The 9,853-nt window shown below is 33.1% G+C and overlaps 1 protein-coding gene across 1 annotated transcript in view; it reads left to right on the top strand.

Annotated features, from left to right (window-relative positions):
- The first annotated feature begins 5,911 nt into the window (after positions 1–5,911).
- Positions 5,912–9,853, top strand: part of LOC106470936 (solute carrier organic anion transporter family member 5A1-like) — a 90,374-nt gene continuing 86,432 nt past the window's right edge. The window contains exon 1 of the mRNA XM_013931514.2: positions 5,912–6,029. The gene's annotated coding sequence lies outside the window, so the exon portion shown is untranslated. The remainder of the gene's footprint in view (positions 6,030–9,853) is intronic.

Raw genomic sequence — 9,853 nt, 5'->3', positions numbered from 1 at the left:
TATATATATATATATATATCCGTGTCAGTGTAAACTACTTGTACCTGATGATGACAAAACCTTGTCGAAACGTTATACATTTACTGTTATGTTAAACGTATATTAAAGTTTTTCTTCATTACCCATTCAAGCCGTCTCTAATCATTATTAGTCTCAAAGTGGGCTCCTCGTCATCGAATGAGAGAAAGAAATCACATATTACCCCCACTAAGAAAAATGGGGGGGGGGGCGTGATCTCCCTGGTAGAAGCGTCTATATGTTGCCCAATACCAACTGTTGCAGTGTGAACCACATTAAGTTGGTGTAGTGTGACTTTTATAAATTTTGTACGGGTTATTTACAAACCAGATTTGGGATAGGGATTATTAACACAATATTATTTATTTATTTTAACACCAATTATTCATTAATATTATTTATTTTTACTTTAATTAACTTTATTCAAAAGAATTGCGTGGCGAACCAACGAATTAATCTTCCTCACTGGACAGGCCAAAGGTCTAAAAGAACAAAATCTGAATGCCCTATGACATATTTAATTGTCATAACATTAGGACTCACAGGTCTCGAAGTGTGGTATTATATGCAGCTAGACAACAACATGTACCGCTAATTCATGTGCTATTCTAATTGAATAGTCAGATTTGTCCTTATCTCTTAGAACGTACTCACTGTCCCAAACAAAGAAGTCAGCTTAAGGAGAGTAATATTATTATTAAAAAGACAGTTAAACGTTTCGAGCACACATTTTTCTTTTTCGGTTTTAATTAGTTAGTAAAATGAATTAAACTGGATGATTGTTTGTTTGTTTGTTTTTGAATTTCACGCAAAGCTACACGAGGGATATCTGCGCTAGCCGTCCCTAATTTAGCAGTGTAAGAATAGAGGGAAGGCAGCTAGTCATCACCACCCACCGCCAACTCTTGGGCTACTCTTTTACCAACGAATAGTGGGATTGACCGTCACATTATAACGCCCCCACGGCTGAAAAGGGGGAGCATGTTTGGTGTGACGGGGATTCGAACCCGCGACCCTCTGATTGCGAGTCGAGCGCTCTAACCACCTGGCCATGCCGGGCCAAAAACTGGATGAAATGAATGAACTGGATTCCCAGTTTGAAGAAATGTTCACCTATCGAAAACGTTCGGGTTATAGGATTTTATTAATTTCTGCGCCAGTGTCGTCACACGACGACCTAAACTAATAAAAAAAAACTGTTTGGATGTTGATTTCTATTTATTCATGTTGCAGACTTCATAATAAATGATATATAAGGGTAATTTATTGAATCGAGGACATTTTTTCCTCCTGGGGACAACATTCCCTTTCCAGATACTTTTCCTGGAAATCAGGGACGTATGGTCGGTCACCCTAACTTTACTGATAACACTCTAGCATAGCAATCAACAAAAACTCGAGTTCCGCCCCTATCGCCACAAAACGTCATTAGGACTTCCCTAAAGACGGCAACAAATTTACAGAAGAAGCAAAACAAATAAACTAATTAGTATAAATAGCAATAAATGAAATTAAAAATTAAACATAGGTGATTGTACAGGCTAGTGGCCATGACAACGTTGTATAGGCCACTACTAGCCATGACATCGATCGATATCAGATCGCCAAAATCTTACCCCAAGTATATGCACGTGCGAATTTATTTATTGACATAAGTGATAATTTATCGTCTTTTCTAAAGAATCATTACAGATACCTTGGACATAATTGTGCAACGTTCAACCCCCCCCCCCCTTCTTTCTTATCACAGAACACGCAAGGTAAGTAATGTCCATATGGCATAGCTTCCTTTCAACCCCTTTCATCTGTAAAGAGTTCACTGAGTAAATCCCGGGATATTTGAATTACTAGAAGTGTTATAGGAGAGCTATTATACCTTCCAGATCCCAATGAAAGGATCTAAAGCCTGATCCAGATCGCAGGGCTATGGTCTATGGCAGTTATTTTTTGGTGTAAAGTTAATAGTTTAGAGCAAATGGGGGGTCGAAGATTAGCAATCCTCCTTCACCTTGCTCGAGGTTAAAGAGTTCGATGAGAGGTCGTCGTTGTAATGGGCCAAGTGGACGAAAAAAATAAATAAAATAAAAAATGCAGGGTTACTATTAGGAAGAAGAGGTATAAATAGCACCTGACCCTCCCAGGCCGTGCACAGCCCGAGACGAGCTACTATTGGCTCTTGGTAGGATGATATATAAACAATTGTAGACGGCTTAACTGGGTAACGAAAAAATCTTTATTGTAAATGTACGACGTTTCGACATGATTATGTCATCCTCAGGTACAAGTATTTTTCAGAGACACATGAATATATATAAAAGCATAGAACAAAGTGGGTTCCTCGTCATCAAATTCAAATATCTATCTATCTATATGTATATATGTATGTGAGGGATTCAATTTAAATGTTATTTCTTTTCAGAGATAAAACAAAAAATCAATGATATATATATCAAACCCATTTAAACGTATTTTTCTAAATCATTTCCTTACTACTGAAACATAAAATTGAAACCAATTTAAATGCATTTTTTATACATTTTTTAAGCATTATATTGTTTTTGGGTACAGGGTCTCTAATTGTACATGAAACACAATAAACAAATGACATTAACATTGAAATGAACTCCATCAGTTACTGCAGGAGTCCTCTACGTATTTTACATAAACAATTTAGTGATTTCTACCTTTTTTTTTGAGGAACTTAGTTCTTTTCACCGAGTGTTATAACTAAAATTATACAGTTTGGCGCAAAATCAGCGTTAAGGAAACAAGTCAGTAGTTTCAGGGTTTATCTTATTATCACACTAGAAGAATTATTGGCGCTAGTTTTCAGTCGCAAGATGCAGTGTCGTAAATGAAGCAGCTACTGAATTCGCACTTTTACAGATATTCTAGAACATTTCTTTATTCAGATAAATTTCCATGCAGTTTTTGAATGTAGTTGATTACATCCATATTGACGGGATGACTCAAGGTCGTACACATATTGCAACATCAAGACAACATGTCAAGCACTTGTCTGTATGAATCTTCTACGAAGTTAGCCTGTTTCAACAGGCGATTCAGAAACCTACACAAGTTGGTTTAGATTATTGGTGTATACATGAGGTTGGAGTATGTAATCTAATTACTTGTGGGATCCACATTAAGGCTTTTATCTTACTATAAAAGTGGGATATTTACACAAGTTTAATAATGGCTGGAGACGGCTTGAATGGGTAATGAAGAAAAACTTTAATATAAGTTTAACATAACAGCAAATGTACAACGTTATATTAAAGTTTTTCTTCATTACTCATTCAAGCCATCTCCAGCCATTATTAGTCTCAAAGTAGGTTCCTCGTCACCGAATTTACACAAGTTTGTCTCTTGTTCTTGGCCTCTTTTGTCTTGATCTTAGAAAGCTTCCTCTTCACCCCAGTAGCCGGTTGAAGTCACAACAGAAAGACAGAAACAATTATTTTGGTGACGAACCCACGTATTATTATGAATAAATATTTGTTTCGTTTGTTCACTTGTGTTGTTGTTGTTTTTTTTTCCTGTGACTGTTCAATGCATTCTAGGCTTAACAGTTTTAAATCAGCGTTTTGAGGATACTTTACTGTTGAACACCAATATACATGGACATCACAGCAAACAAGGCAGTTCAATTACTACAGCATGTTTCAAAATTATTCAATTTTATGAAAATAACTGTTAATGAAATACAATGTTTTTTTGAGGTAGCAAACACTTTTTATCAAATGTGTATTTACTAAAAATTAAGATTGAACTGTCAATTAGGCATAGTAAACTTTTAAACTGTATTTTTATGTCACTTCCATACAGTAAAACACATATGATTTTTGTACGTTTGGAAGTGACGTAAAGATTATTAAACCAAACATTATTTTTAAGTTCCTTTTTATGTGTCATACTAATCTTATTCACGAGTCAATTTGTAGTATCTGTTAGTGAAAATACAAAATGAGTTTTGAGCATAAAACATGAAAATCGATGAAAATTCTTAACTAAATAATCCACTAAATCAAGGCTGAGATTCTTAAAAAGCAACTAGTGATTATTTAAAAAATACACATACAACTTGCCAAATGTTTTCTTGTAAAATTTATATATTAGATCCACGTTATAAAATTTATTTTCTTTTCCCAAGCGCTTTTTTTTTTGGTTACCCAAAACGAAAAGATACAACCTGATAGAGGAGTCATAGAAAGAACACAAGTTCGTTCGTTTCTAGCAGTTATTTAGATTTAAAAATAATTATTCCCGAGGAAATAATTACTAATCCAGGGTGCTCGAAGATTAAACAATCCTCCTTCACCCCGCGCGTGGCCTAGGAATATAGGCTTAACTTGAGAAAACAGGAAATTAATGCAGACAGGTATGTAAATTTAAAAAGGTAAACGTGAGAGTAACGGTAAACAATAAAAAGTAAAGAGCAAAGTAAACTAAACTAAACGGCCGATATCGGACAGATGGTCCATCAGGGCGGCGGGGATATAAAAATCCTCTGCCAAGAATATAATGTGGGGGAAACGAGAGTACCCCGAGAAAACCCACTTTATGAATAGGCGGCTAAACAATAATTTAATAATAGTTTCATATTTTATTTTTATTCACATCAATTATAGTTTCTTACTCACAATTTTGTAAAATACAAACTGCTTAACAACTCTTTTCCCTTTTGGTGGCTATTATAACTTTACTAAAACTGATTCATATTTTGTTTTTCAATAATAAAAAAATTAGTCGTAGCTACGTTATGTAGTAAGGCTATAATAAAAGTTGGTATCGTAACTTTCTTAAATAAATGGCGTTAATAAACGACCTCTCCAAGGAGATTGGTTGCTAACTTCTTGCCTGGTTAGAAAATTTTATGAAATAGCCTTACGACAGAAAATTAACTAAGGGATGAACTGTTATGTATTTGCACCGTGTAATTATATATTTTGTGTTATATAATTAATATAAAATTAGCTGATATTTCATACAGCGGTATGATTATCTTCAAAAATAGTTAGGGTTGTCAAGTATGCTTTTTTTCTCCAATGGTGCTTGGTATACAGCCTAAGTATTTTAGCAACCATAATATGACTCCTACCTATATGATCTGTGCGTGTTCTAAAGGTTAACACGCAGGATCCATGGGTTCACGTCCTATTGTAGCAAAATTACTCTTCACACTTTGGGGCCGTGGGTTCCAATTTAGAAAGAGTAGCCCCAAAGTTAGCAGGGTGCTGCTGATCAGCTGCCTTCTCCCTAGTCTATCAGTTCAAATTTAGGGATGGCTAGCGCGTATAGCTTTCGTGTAACTTCGCGCGAATATCTGAAACAAACCTATTCGTTTTTGTTGGTGATGCTGCTGTATACATGAGCTCGGTCGATTCCGAGTCATTCAATTAGAGTACTATAATGAGAAACTTAACTTTGTACAAGATAAAAGTTCCAATTAACTTAAGTCAGTATTAAATACAATGCATAACTTAAGCACGTTTATTTGATGTAGTATACGCGACAAAATTTTTAAAGTAAAACTCAGTATTAGTTATGCAAATTACTATATTTTTGTTTTGTTTGTTTGTTGTTAAGCGCAAAACTACAAAACCATGGACTATATGTGCTGCGTCCAACACAGATAATGAACCCCGATTTTTAACATTACAAGCAACTGCGGGCGATTAGTATATTAAAAGCAGTTAAAAATTCTAGAGCAATTGGTATTTCCTCCTCTTAAAAATTACACTTATATTTTTGTCCACAGTAATAATGCTGCTGTAAACGTGAACTAGTGTCGAATGTGCCGAGATTGAATAAACTAGTTATAGCTTCGAGCAATAGATGCCGCTTTCAAACATCAAGCTCGTTTTGTTTAGCGAGAGAAACAGCTAACGTCGTCAGTGCAGAACGTTGGTTTGGAGGAGAAGGAAATTTGTTGTTACGAGTTTGTTAACATTTCGATGGTGGTTGTGTGACAGGTGTAAGGAATGTTTTCGGTATTGAGCAAGAAATTGGTAAGTTTTATTCTGTTACTTTCGATAACTTAGCACATAGGTTATTTTTTTCGAGAAAAAATAATTGATAATTTGAGTTATAGAAGCCTAAAAGTAAAAATTCCAATAGTTTGAGTATAACTATAAGTTATAACATTGCAACAATAACAACAGTAATAACTATGTTGTTAGTACTTATAGTAACATAGTCTAAGGCTCAGAATATTAGGCTATTGTCAACATAATGTTACGCCAGTGGTTTGTTTTTACTTAGTTTTATGGTAGTTTCAAATCACAGTGATTTCGGTTGTTGACCCCATCATTTTACCGTACGTAATACTTGTTACTCATATCTTCCTTTATTAAGTTAAGTTTCTCACTTTATCATTATGGGTTATAAATCTATAAGTTTTATCAGACAGTTTGAATTTTTTTTTCAGCAGACATATTTTTTTCATCAAGATTAATTATTGTATAAAGCTATAAGTTGTATTACTTATAACTATAATATATTGATAAAGAAAACTTGCTTATCGTCACTTGACACTAGTATTACTACTAGGCCTACCATCAGTGCTAAGTTAAACAAACTTTCAAGTTACAAAGAACTTGGATCTTTTCTCTTTATTTATTATTGTTATTGCTACTTTACTTAAGATAATTTCATGTTTTTATTACCTGATTCTAAATTAAGAAATTTAATTTTATATTTACAAAAATTAAAATTTAGTAGAAATTTGAAATGACTGTAGGACTCTGACCACTGTGCTTAAGGTTAAATCATTATTATGTTCTTATAGTGTTATGTTAATATGCAGAAGTGTTGAATAAGTAGACAGTATTTTTAAGAAATGGGCCTAGACAGTGGAAGGAGGAAATATAAAGGTTTTAGTTTGTAATAGATTTAAGGAGAGGTATTTTTCTACATCTCAAACTTTTATGAGTTAATGGTGAATAAATCAATTTGATTAGTTGTGTATACTTTAAACATATAGGAAAAATATTTTAATATACAGATTTTTAAGTCATCCTAAATTCTTTGCTTTTTCTACAAATCTTTGCATATGTATATACCAAAATAACTAAATATTGAAATTGGCTTGCTGTTCCTAACCAAAAAATGTTTGCTAGCCTGCATTTCCAAGATTGAATAGTTCTAATTTGTTTATTGTATGGATTTTTTATTATTTAGGAAAATCTGTACACATTATTCTAAGTTAGGACTTAGTAGTGAAATGTATAGAGATAATTAATACAGATGGGAGCCCACTCAACAGCACCGAAGAAAAGGACCCTGGAATAATCGTTGATAAGTCACTCAAGCCCTTTAAGCAATGCTCTGTTTCTAGTACTTAGTTTAACAAGTACAATTATAGGATTTACTTATAGACATTTTTTTATATTCCACTTGATGTTGGGATGTTCTCAGAGAGCAAATAGAGTTATGAATATTCTTGAGATATTTCAACATTGCACAGAACAATCACAAAAGGTAATTATCTCTCTATATTACAAATTATTACTCAGGCCAAATGGACCTTTGATGTCCATGTGTTGTGCTATGGTCAACACACTTCCTGTCAATTTTAAAATAATTAATACGTTATGACTCCTCAGGAATTCCTGCAACATGTTTAGTTGGAATTTGGAATAGGTTGATTAGGACTGATTGTCATACAAGTACATAAAAAAACTTAAATCTTGCAGTATTTATAAAAAAAAATGTATGAAGTCGGGTCATTTGACCATCACATTTGTAATAGAAACAGCTTGTTTCAATATCCAAGTATCATCAATACATTGGAAGTTTCTGTTCAAGAAGTTACTTAACTATTTAATAATAAAATTACAAAGGTTCAGAAACAAGACTTCAGAGGGACCCTACTTTTGAATTTCCTTCAGAAAAAAAATATGCCCATTTAATATCGCTAGTTTATGAAGTGATCTCAGTTAAACAGTTTTATTGGTTCATTGTTTTGAACTGGTTATTGAGTATAAAATATAAAGGCTCTCTGTAACCTTGTTTATCTTTCTTAGTGATCTAGCATGACTTACCTTGAATTTTTTTAATCTGAAAGTCATTATTATGACCTTATAGTGATATCTGGTGCTCAAACTATATTAATGACATGATTGTACTGTTGTTATGAGTGTTCCTGTATTGTTGTTAGAAGTATTCCTGTATTGTTGTTAGAGGTATTCCTGTACTGTTGTTATGAGTGTTCCTGTATTGTTGTTAGAAGTATTCCTGTACTGTTGTTATGAGTGTTCCTGTATTGTTGTTATGAGTGTTCCTGTATTGTTGTTGGAAGCATTTTAGTACTGTTGTTATGAGCATTTCTGTATTGTTCCACAGATTGTGTGCTTTAAGTATTCTCACTATTTCTATAAGTATTATCATAGCAATTTTTGTTTTGAAATGTATTGGTAACTTGTAGCAAAACATTAAAATGTATAGAAGTAAAATATATTCTGTTTTATCCACGTGTTATAGAGTTCCTGTATTGTTGTTATGAGTGTTCCTGTATTGTTGTTATGAGTGTTCCTACTTCTAACAACAATACACTGAAATACTTTATAAATTTTTAGTCTCCTCATTTAGTTTTAATTGGATTTTCCCTCATTTTTAACACATCTTTGAAAAGCAGTGTCTACTGATTTTATTAAAACAACTTTTATTTTATAGTTAAATGACTATTTATTATGCATATATAATTCTAAGTGTGTTTGGCAGAATTAACTTTTCATTAAATAACTAATAAATGTCTGTTTTATCCTATAAATCTCTAAATTTATACTCTTTATGGCCTTAGTGTTTTTATTTTAAGTTGCTTGAAGAAACTTATTTGTTTGACCTAGTTTTGAAACTTGTTGAATGTACTTGTGTTATTATAATATAGGTGTAAAACTATTTGGAATTCCAGCACACTTGCAAGTCACCTAGGGATGATAAATGTAACTATAGGTGTATTCTCTCTCCACCCTATCCAGAAAACTAGTATGTAACTAATTTCCTCCTTAAGTAGAGTGAAGTTTGTAAAAACAGGTTTCTAAATACAGTGACCTTCAGGGCATTGAATTATACTGATGTCTGTTAAGTAGGACACTAAACAAGAGGAATATTTACTGGTCATTATGGATGAGCTTTTAAGTTCTTTGGTCAGCCAGTGATAATTTTCTATGCATTAAATTGGTTGTATTTTTTTTCTGTTACGTAAATTGTGAGAAAAGTTTTTGAAAGTCTGATAAAAGATGCTTTGAAAAGCTATTTAACGAAGTTTAGAATTTTATTTGATAGTCAGCAAGGTTTGACTAAGAGAAAATCTTGCTTTACATATCTTTTGACATTCTTTGAAAATGGTGTAGATTTGGTATATCTGGATTTTCAGAAAGTTTTTTGACAACGTGCCACGTAAAAGGCTTGTGAAAAAATTTATCTCTGTAGATGTAGGGGATAAGTTAGCAAATTGGATAGAAGAGTGGCTTGATGGAAGAAAGCAGAGGGTTGTTACAAATGGAGTTCAGTCAAAGTGGATTAATGTCACAAGTGGGGTACCCCAGAGCTCAGAATCAGGACCTTTACTCTTTTTTGATTTACATCAATGACATAGATGAGGAAATGTTCAATAATTTATTTAAATTTGCAAATGATATTAAGGTGCTGGCTGTGAAGAGGATGCTGCTGATTTACAGAAGGATTTAGATCATTTAGTGAGTTGGGCAAATAAATGGTAGATTTAAAGATAGCTTTGATATTCGGAAACAGCTGAGTTCTTGCACAGATCTTAAATTATAACGTTTATAAATGGAAACATTGGCTCAAGTAGATACGTACATCTTGAAAG

This window comes from Limulus polyphemus, unplaced genomic scaffold (assembly GCF_000517525.1).
Source record: "Limulus polyphemus unplaced genomic scaffold, Limulus_polyphemus-2.1.2 Scaffold4304, whole genome shotgun sequence".
Lineage (NCBI taxonomy): Eukaryota > Metazoa > Arthropoda > Merostomata > Xiphosura > Limulidae > Limulus > Limulus polyphemus.
Note: the sequence above shows the minus strand (reverse complement) of the source record. Positions and strands in the feature narration are given on the sequence as shown.